At 41.4% G+C, this 16,047-nt stretch overlaps 1 protein-coding gene and 1 long non-coding RNA gene across 4 annotated transcripts in view; one reads left to right on the top strand and one right to left on the bottom strand.

The window, feature by feature from the left end:
• The window catches only part of NHEJ1 (non-homologous end joining factor 1), a 92,027-nt gene that overhangs the window by 16,940 nt on the left and 59,040 nt on the right, over positions 1-16,047 (top strand). The window lies entirely within an intron of this gene.
• LOC143678118 (uncharacterized) lies at positions 11,953-15,735 on the bottom strand. The gene is made up of 3 exons (XR_013173081.1): positions 15,444-15,735; positions 12,277-12,380; positions 11,953-12,086 (listed from the first exon to the last, which is right to left on the bottom strand). It is a non-coding gene; the product is annotated as an uncharacterized LOC143678118 (long non-coding RNA).

Genomic DNA, 16,047 nt, shown 5'->3' with positions numbered 1-16,047 from the left:
CTGATCATCTGCTCCCCCAAATCTATTTCTCTTCTTATATTCCCTGTCTTGGGGGGTTATACAGTTATCCATCTAGTTTTCAGAGCTAGGTACTTGGGAATCTCTCACATTTCCTCTTTAACCGTACTTTTAAAACGTAACTTATCAAATATCTTTTGAATCTGTCCTCCCATTGCCTTAGATTTATACCCACCCCCATTTTTTATCTGTCTTCTAACTTGTTTCTCAATCAGCTTTTTTCCCTTCTCATTGAACTTCCAGGTAGAACTTCCAGTTATACCAGAGTTTTCTTTTTGAAACTGAATATGTCAATCTCTTTCTTAAGCTCCTTTAGTGGTTCTTAGTTGCCTACAGGATAAAGTTCATATGCCACAGAAGATCATTCATGATCTGGCCCTCCTGACTTCTTTAGCTTGATCCTCTGTCACTTCCCCATAGCCACCCTGAACTGTCCTCATATTGAAGTACTGACGACTTCCTGCCTGCACATTTTTTACTTTATTTGCCTGGGAATTCTCTTATCTATTCTGTTCATGGCAAACTTCTACTCAACTTTCTGAACTCTGCACGGGGATCGTGCCTTCTGTGAGGCTCCACGACACTTTTTCCTCTGCTCTTCTTCCTCCACATGTGGGTGCACTTTCTTGCTATTTCCTCTGCACCCTGTACTTTCCTCTGCCATAGCATGTGTCATAAGGGGGGATTCAGATATGAAAAGTGAGAGTAGGGAAGTAGGAGACAGATTGAGTTGGTTGATCCTTTCCCATTTAGGTTTTTCCATTATAATGCTTGCAAACTCTCCTCCTAAATATGCTTTCTTAACTTTCCACAGCACAATACACTTTTGTTTTTGTCCAACCTCATTGGTTGCTCCTTCTCAGAATCTTTTGCTAGTTCCTCTCCCTTAACCTCTTTAAAAAAAATTTTTTTTATTGTTGAATATAACATATACAAAGAAAAGAAAGAAAAAGCAATGATTTTCAAAGTACACTTCAACAAGTAGCTATAGAACAGATTTCAGAGTTTGTTATGGGTTACCATTCCACTATTTCAGATTTTTCCTTTTAGCAGCTCCTTGACTCTTACCTCTTGTTGTTGAAGTGCCCCAGGACACATTCCTTGGTACTCTTACTCTTCTTCATTCATTTTGTTAGTGATCTCATCTTGTCTCATGGCTTTCATTACCATCTTGTTGATGAATTCCAAATTTAATCTTCATTCTAGACCTTGTTCCTAAACTCTAGACTCATATATCTTGCCTTCTTGATGATTCCATATGGAAGGCTTATAAACATCTCAAACCGAACATGCTTAAATCAGAACTCCTAATCTTACCCCTAAATCCGCTTTTCCTGCAACCTCCGTTGAGGAAACTTTATCCCTTTCACATATTCAGGTCAAAAATCTTGGAGTCATCCTTGACTTTCTTTTGTTCTTTAGGATGTCTTTTTCTTACATCTTACATCCCATTCATCAAGAAATCTTTTTGGCTGTACCTCTCAAAATACCCACAATCTCACCTCTACTGCTACCCCTCTGATCTGAGTCACCCTCATTTCTTGCCTGGATTAGCTTCTTTACTGGTATCCTTGCTACTACCCCTGACCACTTCTAGCTTATTACCAATAAAGTGATCTTATTAAGACACAAGTTAGATTGCACCCCTGCTTAAAGTTCTTCACTGGCTTCACATTTCACTTACAGAATAAAACCCAAAGACCTTGCAGTGGCTTCTAAGATCCTATCTTATCTGGCCTCTATTACCTTACTGACCTCATTTCCTAGTACTTTCTCCCTCCCTCCTTCCTAGGTAGCCACACTGGCCCTTTGCTATTTTTCTTACCCTCTCAGCACTCTCTTGCCTTTTACACTAGCTGTTCCCTCAGCCTGGAAGGCTTCTTCTTCAGATATTTGTGTGACCAACTCCATCACTTCTTTTATGTCTGTATTAGTTATCTATTGCTGCATAACAAATCATCCTCAAAGTTAGCAGCTTAAAATAACAAGCATTTGTTATCTCACAGTTTTTGAAAGTCATAAATCCAGGAGCAGCTTACCTGAGTGGCTGGGCTTGGAGGCTTTCATGATGTTGCAGTCAAGCAGTCAGCTACGGCTACAGACATCCTAAGGGGCTGGAGAATTGCTTCCAAACTCTCTCACGTGGCTATTGGCAGGAAGTGTCAGTACCTTGCAACATGGGCTGCTCAAATGATATGTCCCTGGCTTCCCCAGCGCTAGTGATTTGGGAAAAAGAGAGAAGTCATGAGCATGCATGCAAGAGCAAGATAGAAACCATAGTTTTTAATTATCGAATCTTAGATGTGATATCGCATCACAATTTTCCTGTATTCCTGTTTGTTAGCAGTGAGTCACCAAGTCCAGTCTACATTCAATGTGGGAAGGTAATTAAGTTCCCCACCTCTTAAGGGGAGGAGTATCAAAGAATTTGTGGATAAATCTTTAAAACCATGATAACTTCTTTGTTCAAATAGTCTACCCTGACTATCCAATTAAAGTTGTAACCCACAACTCTGCCCTCTGCTCTTGACATTCCCATTTCATTTTGCCATGCTCTATTTTTAATTTTTCCATAGTGCTTATCTTCCAATATACTGCCATAAAATTTGCTTATTTTATTATGCTTATTGTTTATGGTCTATCTCTCCCTGCTAGAATGTAAACTCTATTAGGGCAGGGTATATATTTTATGCACTGGGTTATCCCAAATACCTAGAACAGTTCCTCCATACATAGTAGACACTCACCTATTTGTTGAATGAATGAGGGAATCATATTGTCCCACTATTCTTTATTTTCCTTGTCTCATAAAAGGCCACGATTTATCACTCATTGGTGGCCTTAGGTTTAGACAGCCCTACATGTAAACATGAGCAGCTTAAGGAGAGGATAACTGGTAAATTGGATTCTTCTACTTGCCTTATTTATTTGAAACTTATGTTTTCTGGGAGATAGTCTCAAATTTGGGATGAAGTATAAAACTCGAATCTTTTCTTAGTGAGAGATCCCAGAACCTCTTTTTTTCTGGAGTCAGTTAAGAGATTAATATCTCAGAAACCAAAAGAATAAGAACCTAATGGAATCCTGGAAAGAACGTTAGTCATAGGGCCAAAAATAAGTAATGATTAAGTTTCTTCTTTCTTCAGTCTTTCCTCTCTGTGGGCTCTACTTCCACAGTTAGCAGGCTACCCCCTCTCTGAGACTCCTGTTGTTCAGTATGTCCCAGCCTTTATGTGGAGGGAGGCATAGGGTTCAGCACCTCTTATGGGCACCACAAAGAAGGGTAGGTCTACGGGCTGAGAATGTACTCCCTACCCATTGCATGTATCGCTTCGCTGATTTAGAGAAACCTGTAGTTAATCCATTCCTTCAGTATTCAGCAAGCGCATGTGCTATACCAGGGTCTGAGAGCCTGTAATGTTGGGATGGGCATAGCTACCACAGAGCTCACAGTGCTCAGCGGATGACAATAAACACCCTGGTATTTCGTGGTTGGAAAAGCTTCTTGGAAAGGCAGGATTTGAACCGAACTTTAATGGGTAGTTTAGGTTTTGATAGAGAACAATATGGAAAGTATTTTAGGTGGGAAGTACATGGACGAAGGTTGTAAAGTGAGAATGAGAATGAGCAAGGATTAATAGAAAATAAGGTTAACTGGATACCTTGAGGCTACATCCTGGAGAACCTTAAATGCTGGGCTCATGAGTGGGTGCTTTATTCTGAAGGTAAGTGGTTTTCAGGCTTTCTCCTGCCTGTGATATATTATATTTGTCTATTCCAATCCGATCATTAACATCTGTCAATAATGCGGTGATTCTCAAACGGGGGCACGTCTCCTCTGAGGGAGATGGAGTTATGGATGACTATTGTAAATAGCTGAGAGCCACTGAAAGTTTTGACTGGAGAATTGACATATGGAAGTGATCTTTTAGGAAGGTTAGGCCATCAGTGGTATGCCTGTGTGATCTAAAGAATAGTGGTGACATTGACAGGCTAGGAAATGTGGGGACTCAGTTAATTCCAATCTTGGACATATAAAGGAATGACTTTCCTTACTTAAAACACAAATCTGTCAGTATTTGGGCTCTGGAATGAAAATCTCCTGGGAAGAAGGAATGGCTGCATGTGTTCCTCAACTGTATTTCTTCTGAATTTTACCTCCTCTTTTGGGTTTTCTCACTGTGATTTCTGTAGTCACCTCTGAGCCCTGCTACCAGGTGGTCACCACTTCTTTTCTTTTTGGACTGAAGAATGGATAAAAAGGTCTTTTTCTTTATTTTACTTTCATAAAACTTTCTAAGGGCTGGTTCTTTCTAAAGAAAATTAATTGAAACGCTGAGGGAAAACAAAAAAGAACTCTGTATAGAAAGTACAAACATGATAAAATTACCCATTTTAGGTTTCTGATTCTGAGGTTCCTAATAGTGAGGGACTTTATTAGTTCCCAAATTCCCTTATCCTAAAAATCTTCAACCCAGGTTCGATTCCCAGTGCCTGCCCATGTAAAAAAAAAAAAAACAAAAAACAAAAAACAAACAAACAAAAAAACACAAAAGCAAAACCAGGTATTACAAACTCAGATGGCAGCAGGTGTCAGGCATATAACACAAATATGTATATCAGGCTAGATTTAAGAAAATAGGGAGTTATAGGGGCCTGTGGAAAACGATATCATTCATGTCTCTGTATCTAAATCCAGATAGCCTACTGCAATTTAACCAACACTGCTTCAGGGTTTGGGCATCTTAGTTCGTTCAAAGGAAGTTAGTCTCCTAAAATGAAAGTGTTTCAGCTTTTCTTTCCTCTTTGGTCCTGCCAAATCCACTGTCAGTCTCCTTTTGGTTCTAATCTCTAGTCTGAGAAATCCATTTAGTTCAGAATATATTTGTGAGACAGTGATGATTGATGCCTTATTTCTGGCAATTATCTAACTCTTTCAGGTCTAAGCTATAAGTTTCATGTGCCTCCAGAGCATTTTTGGATGATTCACACTGTTGAGTACACTTGTGTTTCTCCCTAGTAGATGAAGAGTTTCATAAAAGTTTGCTCATTATAATATGGCCTATAAAAAACATGATCACATATTTAATTAAAAAATATTTTAAAAAAGATCTTTTCCCATACATGTTGAATTTGAATTGATTATAAGACATATAAATGGGAATGCTCAGGAAAGAGTTCAAAAAATAGGTTGAACTGAGATTGAGGAAGGATCTATAGAAATAGATTTGGAAATTTTCTTCAGAGGAGTGGTATTTAAAGATATGAGAGTGGATGCTTTTTTTTTTGCTGGAAGGAGCATAGGTAGAAGAATAAATCTCAGTGTTTTCTCAATGTTCTGCAAATGAGATTTGGGGAACAATTGTAATTGGAAGGAAGGAGCCAGTGAAGGAAATGTGAGTGAGGTAGAAAGAGATTCAAGATAGAGTAGTAAATTAGAAAGCAAGAAAAGGGAACTAACACTTATAAAGTACATACTGTGTGTGTGCTAGATATAGTGCTAGGTGCTTTTCCTAAGCTTTTATCTAACTTTTAATCCTTACAACAAATCTATGAGATAGGTTTTTACATTATCATCATTTTAAAGATAAAGAGACAGGCTCAAGGCTAAGTAATCTGCTTATAGTCCGTTCAGCTGATTTACTCATATTTGTCTTGACTCAAATCCCAAGCTCTTTCAGTCACCAAGGCAGCTGAGCCATAGTGCCATGTGCAGAAGAGAGACCAAGGAGAATGACTGACTGAGGAAAGATCATTAAGCTCTTTGTGATCTTGGGCAGTATCTGCAGATTGTGGGCAGTTAAAGGATCACTTGATAAGGCAGTGGAGACAATGAGTATGGAACTCTAATCAGAGAAGTTTCACAATGAAAAGGAAATGAGAGATAGCTGGAAAGCTAGAAATAGCAAAATGCCTTTTAAGAAGGGAAGACAAAGATGTGTTTAAAGGCAAAGGAAATGTCAGTGGAAAAGAAGAAATTTAAGCTGGTGAAGGGAAAGCAATGGTGGGAAAGCAAGAGCCTTGTGGAACTGAACAAAGTGGACCTGTCCTTCCCCTGGGATCTGTGGATGGCATGAAGGGATGGATGATGTTTGAAGACAGTCAACTTGACTTCTCTTAGTTTCTAGCATATTTCCTCAGGAAATATAGCCTTTTTATCCAAGAATTTTAAAAAGAGGGACAGATAGTTGCATGAGTGAAACGGATGGAAACAAATGTACAAGCTATATGCTGTCCCTCTTCTGAACTCCCACAACACTTTGTATCTTTCCTGTGTCATCACTTTTGCCTTATATTGTAAGAATTCTAAACTGATTTCCCCTGTTAGATTATAATCTCCTTAAGGGCAGAAGAGTGTCTTGTTCATTTTGTTCCATCTTCTGGACCAACGACCTTTTAGATAGAGGGTACATAATGTTTATTTAATGAATGGTTGCAGCTTGAAGGTGTTACCATTAGTGGAGTCTTCAGTCGGTTAATGTTGTCTCTTATAGAAATGAAGAGAGAAAGCAAAAGAATCAAACAATTAGCCTTTAAACTTTACCTGGTTGATTGACTTCATAGCATTAAACTTATCCCTAAAGCCTTCTCTTATGTCCTCTGCTTGTAGGTGATATTTCTCTTGGAAGGTAAGTCACACTGAAATGTGAGAGTTCTATATAGATGGAGTCCTGTAGGTTGGCAGATTGGTGACCAGTGTTTAGGGAATGAGACTGCAGAAATCAAGGGCATCGTTTTATCTCCCATAAGAGAATTGTCAAGGGAGAAATTTCCAGAAGGTTTCAGAAAGGAATTTTTTTTCATTCTATGTGGAAGGTCTTTGAGTTTTTAAATTTGTTTTTCTATTTAGAAGTTTAAACTCTATATGGGAAGTATTTTTTAGCACCATTAAAAATGTTAAATATGGCTGGGTCATAGTGAAAAATTAAAACATGGTTTCTGCCCTTGAAGAATGGACTTTTGAAGGAGATTAGAGAACTAGAATTGACATGTATACAAATACTATTCTAAATGCAAAAAATCCATATGTTACCAAAGAAGAGGGTGTAGTAAATTTATTTGGATGACATCTAGGGTTCACACCAGGCTAGTTTGGGTAACGTATTTCTAGAAAGGTGACTCTTGAGCTAAGAGTTTAGAGGGATTTTGTGTGGTGAATGGTTGCAGAAGGAATGACACAACTAGGTATTTATTCAGTTACACAATCTGAGGGGCTCCCTCCCTATGTGTGGTGGTTTGAGGGAATCCTTGCAAAGCTCTTTGGTTGCTGTTACTCTTATGCTTGAAGACTTAGCTGTTCTGATGCTTAGAATCTTTTACTGCAAGGAACCCCTTCCACTTTGGTGTGAGTGAAGCTAGTAATGTGAAGAACTTTGAGAAGGGTTGAAAATACCACTTGGTAAAAGAAGGAATACTTGATCATCTTAGCATATTCGGTTTTTTGCAGCTCCTTGCAGTTGAGGAAAGATCATTTGAAATTGTTGAATTTAGTGGGAGCATTAGGAAGTGCAAGTCTCAAGCAGAGTATACCTCCTCGAATGAGAAGTAAGTAAAAACCTGAGGTAAATAACAATCAGTATAAAATGAATGGATTAGCTATCCACAGATGTAACCCGCCCAACAGTTTATAAATATATTGCTTATAGATTACAAATCTCATGAAGGGCCTAGGCTAGTACTTCAGTGAAGGAAATTGTGCTGTATCAAGCCTCACATACAGAAACAAGAGTTATAGAATCTTATAAGCTGAAAGGGACTGTATCAATCTAAGGATATATCAAGCCACTTTATTTTACTTCTAAGGAAGTTCAAGCCCACAAAGATGAAAAAACTTTTTTATAGACAAGCAGTTGGTAGAATTTGGCATCAGGACCCAAGGCTCTGAACTCTCTCTGTCCAGTATTCTTCCATGGTGTCCCCTTGCCTTGCCATGAGTGGCACAGCCGCACTTGTAACCCTGAGTGGGCAATAGGCAAGACTGAGCAGTGTAGAGACCCAATTTATTTACGAGATAGGAAGGTAATTCAAGGCTAGAGAACTTTGCCCCGAGTACTGCTTCCTCTGTCTTACTCCACATCCTTTTCTTCTAACTCTTGGTTTTGTAAGCCTCAAGGCTCTTATAGCAGTTTAAGAAAAACTCTTCTATAACAAAATTATGATGTGCTAACAGAGGGGCAGAGTTGGTATAGAATTAAAAAAAAAAAAAGGGAAAAGAATTACCAAGGAGTAACAATTTATTAATGTTTCCAACAAAGTGCCAAACAATGATATGGTAATATGGGGATGAATATTTGGCTTTTTCCGCAATATAATTGAACTATCTTCTAAAGCCATTTGCCGAGGTTTGCTTTGTTCTGTGTTTTTAACAAGTAGCAGTCTCAGTATTTATTCAGATTCCCAGGAAAAAGCAGCCAAAGATATTCCAGTCACTGAAATAATGTAGTTCCTACCTGGTGAAGTAATAAATTGGCATTTCAATTTCTAAATTAGTCTCTTCTGAGTATAGCTAGCATTGATCAATCCTCTAGAGTCTGAGCATGCCTAAAATGAACTAATTAAAATGAAGTTAGAGACTCTGGACCTTGTGACACCTTTGAAGTTACAGATTCCCCAAGGAGCCACTCGAGGTTCTCTCCACCCACGTGCCTGTGATCTTCCATCTCTAAGATTTCTTACTGAAAACACTGAACACTGGGGGCTCCTCCAGTCCCTTCTTAGAATAGCAAGCTGGATTTGAAAACATCACAGACATTTAGAGAATGTTTAGTGAATGCTTTGCCTTTTTCAATGTAGTCCCTTTCATCGAACCTAATATTTACAGTAAAAAGTCCTCTCATCAATTTTGGGGCTTTTCTCAATTAGAGAAGCCGGGTTGTGAGAGGGAGGTATGGAAGTTCTAACTTGGAGGGAATCTCTCTAAGCACTCTCTTAATTCAGAACTTCTCTTTCTTTGACTTTAAAACACCAGCAAAGGAGGGAAATGTCAGTGCCCTTTTGCCTCTCTATTTTTTCTCACACCCATTTTGGGAAATTTAGTGTCAGAGGTATTCCCAAGGTTTTGTTTCCCTGATCTAGAGAGCCCTACTACTTCAGAGTCTGAGGACTGGTTCCAGTTGTCCTGACCTGGTCAGAGCCTGTGGGTCCGCCAGCTGTGATATACAGGCCAGCAGTCCCCTCTCCTGAGGCTGTGAGGCCTCAAAGCCTGAATCAAATGACCATTGTCCTAGCTTCATATTGGGGCACAGAATGTCAGTCTTCAGTGTGTTCTTATATATAAATATAGGTCTCTCCAGATATAAAAAGTGAGAGTCTGTAAGTTGTTTTTTTTTCTATACCCCTTTTCATGGGGCAAGCTAATGAGATGCATATCATTAAAGAGCTGATGTTTTGTGGGATGGAGCCTTTTAAACTGGATGTGCCTGGCTTAGTCATGGCAAATATTTACCAAAAAAAAAAAAAAAAAAAAAAGGGACATACCATATAAAATTAGAGTTCTGAAAATAGTACTGAGAGAGGGAGAAAGAAGAAAAAGAAGGAAAAAAAAAAAAACCAGGACAGAAAATACAGGCCAGTCTGTTTGAGGAAAAGGGAAAAAGAGATAAAATGAGAGAAACCTCGGCAGTAAAAACAGCATCTTGGTAAACAGACTATAAAAAAATTGTGACCTGCTTTCTGGCAGCCCTGGCGGCTGTCGAGCGGGTGAAGGTGGCGGAGCTGGCGTCTGTGTGGACACACGGTGCCCGGGGCGCACGGCTCCCCTGGCCGCGCAGGGCGTTAAATTTAGCCACATAATGATGGGCCTGAGGAGCAGCCTCTTGTTGACCACACCATAATTACTGCTTCACTTTATGAATTTTATTTTGCTTATTCTGTTTCCTCCTTCTTCGGCATGAAGGAGGCCTGGAGTGGGGGGAGTCCCGCCCCCACATCCCTCCCCTTTCTGGACAAATGAGTCTTCATAGAAACCTGGGCTCTTGGGCCATCAGGGAAAAGAGTAACCTTCCCTGATCAATCAGAGAGGGAGAACGTTTGCTGGTGCCTGAGGTTCTTGATTTATCGTAGTAGGTGTGACTTGTTGGCCCTGCTTTGCAGAGCTCCTGGACAGAATCCTGAAGACGTTGGTCTTAGGTGGCATGTTTATGTGAGCCTGAGAGGCTGAGACCTTCGCTCTGCGTGTACCCCAAGGGCTGGGCTCCTTGGTAATGGTGTACTTTTCTGCCTTTGATTCTAAACTCCCTAGCTAGCTCCTGAGAGTCTTAGGTTTGGCAGCTTTCTGCATCCTGCCGAGATTCACTGTCATATGTTAATCTTGGTGATAACTGGGTTCTTGAAGCTGAGGATGTAATGTAATCAGGTGGACTTGTTCAGGTGACATACAAGTACTTGTTCAGAATATTCCGTTGAAACCTCAAATATTGTTCTTGTTGTGCACGTAAATAGACACTGATTTTAGAGTTCAAAATAACATCGTTACAGGGTGCAAGGGTAGTTCAGTGGTAGAATTCTCACTTGCCATGCAAGAGACCTGGGTTTGAGTCCCTGTCCATATATTTCCCCCCCTCAAAAAAAAAAAATTCAACAGATGGTGCTGGAATAATGGGATATTCACATGAAAAAAGAATGAAATGTGACCCCCACCACACAGCATATAAAATAATAATAATAATATAACAATACAGCAACATTGTTTGCTAGCACATACCATGACCTTTGTCAGAGAGTACTGAGGCTTAACTTTACCTACAACTAACTCTAGGGATAGGTCCATAAGCCGTTGATTTCAGACCAAGAATACCAGATTGGGTAGAGAAAGGGCAATTGATTTGTATGGACTAGGTACTGGGTCATTAGGGGTGAAGTTCTTGAATGGTGACCTAGGCTGGCAGCTACCTGTGGCCCCAGAGTGGCCCTCCAACTGAGGAAGTGGTGGAAAAGGAAAAGCAAACAGGGGTTGTGGTCAGGGTACTGGCTTGTCCCTCATTGGCCAGGACTGTCCTGTTTGTGTGTTGGGATGGTTAGGCTCCTCCTGAGGCCAAGCAAGAACGTGTCAAGGAGAGGCTTCTTGCGGCTCTTGTTTTCCCAAAACAAAGGAAACTCCTTGCATTGCTGGAAGTCGCGTGCTTGGATGCTGAGTTTGTTATCGCCCGATAACCTGGCCACCAACCCCTGCCCTGCTCTTCACCCCACACAGCAGTGGCTTAGTGGGAACAGCTTCCTGCCCCTCGTCCTAAGCAGCAGATTCACCCTCTATCTTACCCAGAAAGGGGGGAAGGGAGGAGAGCTGGTGCTCCTATTCCAAGACATATTCTCTTCTCTTCCCATGATATTTTCCAAAGCAGTGCTTTGCAAGATAATCTGACGGTGACCTTACTATGCATGTCACTTGCCATAAAAGTTTGACAACACTCAGACTATTCTATACCTTGTTCATTGAGGTGAGTCCTCTGAATATGCACTTGGATGTCATGGTAATGTCAGAATGCTGTGAAAGTTTTTAAGCATTTACACTTAATTTCTGGACTTATCTCATTATAAACTAGTAACAAAGAGTTGTGGACTAATACTGGTTTTCTGATCATACTTTAAATGCCACAGTTCTAGAACCTATGTCTAGTGGACATAGAGGTCCAACACTAAACCTATTCAAGCGAGGTGGTTACAAAGGGAATTCTTAAGGAAATTTTAGGCAGTAAGAAGTAATCTGATCTCAGGTGCCAAGTCATGCTCTGATGCTGAAGTAGAAGGTTAGACTACATGTCTGTTAAAGTTTCTTCCCTGGTATAAAACTCTGTGATTCTAAGTTTAAATTGTTAAGGCCAAGAGAGGGAGGTAATGCCGTGATGATTTTCTTATATGATATTGATTCTAAGCCTTGAGCTGCAGCTCTAGTTGACTTAATGAGGTGAAGAAGAAAGACAAGGAACTGATGTTTTCAGACATTTCATTTACTAGTATGTTATTATCATCTGGGTTTGAGGTCTTTCTCCTGCAGGTTGATCATGTGTTTGGTCAGCATTATTTCTTCTTTTGTTATGAGGCCACCAAATTGTTTCTAGAGGTTGAACGATCTAAGATCGAGGAGAAAAGTAAATATTGGCAGAATTGGGGGGGGGTTGAGATAAAACATGGGACTTGGATCAGAAATGTGGATTATTGGCAGGGTTACATGATACCCCTAGCTGGAAAGTCAGGGAGTAATATTCAAGCAAGAAGACTAAAACCCCAGGTCAATAGGACAGCTAGTTGGAAAGGACTTACTGTGTGGTGAAAAGTTTTTCTTTGCCAGAGAAGTAAGCCAAGAAGTTAAAGCACTGGAGAGTCCCACAAGGAAGGGAGTAGAATCCTACTGGCTTCCACTTTTACTAAAGGAGAGAAGGAAAAGAAGTAGGCCCACTTTGAGCCTCTGCTTCTTTTCTCTTTTTAACACAACACTCACCCCAGGGATCTATGATCAGGAAAAATCATCAGATAAGAGGTACTGATTAAAGTAAATCTGGTCATGTGGCTTCTGGTCATCATGTTAGTGGTCTGTGGCTCCCTACTGACTTTAAGATAAAGTCCAGACTCATAAATTAAACCATTAAGGCCCTGCATGATCTGGTCCCTACTTACCTCTCTGGCTTCATTTCCCTCTCTTAAACTCTGCCACACTCGCTGCCCCCTTGTACACTCCCTACCTTCCACCCCAAATCTGCACCTTGGTCACAGTGAACTAGTTGCTCTCTTGAGCCATGATTTCTCTCTTATTTCTAGTCCTTGACCTATGCTGTTCCCTCTAGAAACTCCCTGTCAGCACCACTGAACCTTTTCACCTGGTTAACTCCTGTTCGTCATTTGGATTTTAGTAAAGATGTCACTTCCTCTAGGGAACTTTCCCTGGCCCTCTGAGTTCAGTTTAGTTGCTTTTCTTATGTGCTACTTTTATTTGTCCTATCACAGGACATCAACATTTTATTGTAATTACTGGGTTTTCTGGTCCCCCCCCCCCCCCATTAGATGGTAAGTGCTCAGAGGACAGGGATATCATCTGTCCAGTTTAACTCGTCTAATCCTTTGTAAATACTCAGTAAATTTTTGTGGTGCTATGTATTTTGCGAAGGAGTTTTACCTTTATTATTTGATTTGCTTTTTATAACTGTGTGATGAGATGGGCAGACTTCCTTGAGTAAAATTCAGCACAAATATATTGATTACCTGCTTAGAGATATAAAAAGACTGAAAATAAAGCACAACTTTACATAGTGTTGTTTTTGTTAGTTTTAACCCCCCTGGGGCCACTTTAGGATGAGGAGAGAGGTTGGGTTGGCTCAGATAAATTAAGTGACCTTGAGTCCCATGAGGGATTGCTTGAAACTAGAACCTCATCCTTTGACTTTCTAGTACAGTCTTTTCCCCATTATCCTACGTTGTCTCAGAGACTTTGTTCTAATGAAGCATATTTGAGAAGGGACAAAGCTCAGAGAGTAAAACACATTCCTGTAGCTCATCTTAAATCTGTTCATTGACCACTGGTACTGAAATAATAGAAAAATGGCTGAGTACCAAACTTGAGTATCATCACCTAAAAAGTCAAGGGAAATATTGGGACCATGAAACATAGATATGAGCTAAGACACAGTTGGAAGGGAATGTTCTATCTTGGAGAAGGATCTGAAAGACGTTGACATTTTCTGTTGCTAAAATGTTTTCCTGGGGGCTACTCTCAGAATAGCCAAGTGGGATGAAAACGAACTAGTGAGTAATAGTTGCTGGCCTTCTTCCAACTCTAGTCAGGCACTGAACAAGGCAGGTAGAGGAGCTAGAGCCTTTAGGGCTGCTTCTCAGCCCATTTTATCCTTCTGCTTTTTGGAGCCAAAGTGAATTGGTATCACCCAAAATCAGCCGAAATCTAGTCTATAGGCAGGGCTGGCCGTGATGGGTTCAACATTTTTCTGGGTTCTGTATGGCCTTTGGGAAGGGAAGAGCATGGCCTGGGTTCTCTCACCAGCAGGGATCAGCGTCTGGACCCAGACGCTCTTTGTCCAGCTATGTTTTCCCAGTGTCTCCTGGGGAATGATTCAGGGCCAAGGTGACAGTGGGTTTGGAGCACAGATGAAAGGCTCTCAGGGACCACAAGACAAGATCCCTTATGTGGTGGCTGGCTGGAAAGAGGGGGAGTGTGTGTGGAGGTCAGTGACGCAATTCCCCTGGCTCGCGGCGATGGAGGAGAAGGCTCGCGGTGTGTCTTCTTATAAAGAGGCCCTTACCACATGAAGCAGGGGTGAAGGTGATCCCACTGTGAGTCACCCAGGAAGGGACACCATGTGCTCAGAGCCCAGAAGAGAGGACTTGTGGATTTCCCACTCTTTCCTTCTATGATTTTATATGTAATATGCACTGCTTCTTTCGCTGTATTCTAATCCATTATTTTCCCTCACTGTGCACTAGCCCTTATATATATGGATTTTAAATCTATCATATAGTCTATCTGAGGTTTGGAATCTGTTGATTTCAAAAGATCCAAACCATATTAATTAAGTTTGCCTTTGAGAAGATGGCCTGGTGGCTCTTTGCCAAGTGCTGTCTTTTGTAGATTGTGTTTGCTTTCCTCCTTATCTTCAACCAAGGCGGGTACTATATCCTGGACTGGACTCTGAAGGGATTCTAGGGGGTCCCCGGATCCAATGGCCCCTCAGTTGGAGGCAGTGCTAGTCTGGCCTTTATTGAGGTCTGGGACTGCAGAGAGCTCTGGGGAGTGTCCCTGTAATCAGCCAGCCACCAACCCCACACTGCCTTGTAATAAAGCAGCTCTATATTTGTTCTGTTTATAGTCTCCTCTGTAATAATGCCACAGCCCTCACTGCTCTCTTTCTCTCTTTGGGGAGATTTTCTGAGTAATAGAAAATTTAAAATTTTAAAGAGGGTTGTAGTCTCAGAAATTTTTTTTTTTTTTTTGTCTAGGATGTGTCTTAAGTTGGGAAGATGCCCAGAAAATCCAGGCAGCCAGTGTCCTTGGAAAGGCGAGTGTTGTGGTGGGTGTGTTGTGTGTGTGTATGTGACACTGGCTGTAAGGACCATGTGTGAGGAGGGGAGGTGTGGGAGCAGCTGCGGGTGTCTGCCGTGTGGCTGTGGAAGTGTGGAGTGCACTGCTCTCGTGGTGGTGGCCACTGGAGTGTGTGGTTGGAGTGGATAGTGTGTAAGATGTGCAAAAGGGGCCAGTGCAATGATGGAAAACCCTGTCTGGGCCAATGTCAAAACTGTCAGGTAAGTTGAATGGTGAGAGTGAGAAGCTTAGTCCCAGAATGGAGCCTTTTTTGTTGGCTTGTTTTTGTTTTCTGCTGAAGGTGCAAGCTCCCAGAATCGAAACCGGGTCCCCCGCATGGTGGGCAAGAATTCCGCCACGGAACTACCCTTGCACCACTCAAATGGAGCCTTTTTAAACTTACATTCCATTCATTCTTTCAAGTGATGTCCCCTTTACTCCGGGCCCAGCCTCTTTAGGCCCAGGCTCCATGGTTTTGCTGACATTCTACGTTCCTCTTTCCGTTTCCTCCCAGTTCCTCATCCTTTTTTTTTTTTTTTTTGCTAACCAGGAAGAAGTCAGAGACACACACTGTTACCGGGGTGGGGGGATGTTAACTGTACGCCACCTTGTTCCAGGTGAGTGCCTGCTGGCCTGATGGGCCAGGCTGAGGGCTTTCAGGTTTGCCTAGCGTTGTGAATACTGGGAGTTGTTGTTGCCAGGCCGATTGCTGACAATTCCGATTCCCCCCTCCCCCTCTCTCTACCTCTACCCACCCCCTCCCCCCGGATTCTATAAATACTTTATTATATGGCACTAGTAAAACTTCAAGTATTTCTTTTTATTAGAGCTACATAATATGGTAATTGTGTGACAGAACACAGCTCCCGTGAGCAGCCCCCACCCTCTTCCTAGGTGTGGCCTCTCTCCACCTCAGCTAGGGCTAGGCCCACAGGCCTCTCTGTTCCTCCTGAGTGTGTGTGAAGGGGGCTGGGTCAGCTTTTCAGGCAGAGCTCAGGGGTCAAGGC

The sequence above is a fragment of the Tamandua tetradactyla genome, chromosome 3 (assembly GCF_023851605.1).
Source record: "Tamandua tetradactyla isolate mTamTet1 chromosome 3, mTamTet1.pri, whole genome shotgun sequence".
Taxonomy (NCBI): domain Eukaryota; kingdom Metazoa; phylum Chordata; class Mammalia; order Pilosa; family Myrmecophagidae; genus Tamandua; species Tamandua tetradactyla.
Note: the sequence above shows the minus strand (reverse complement) of the source record. Positions and strands in the feature narration are given on the sequence as shown.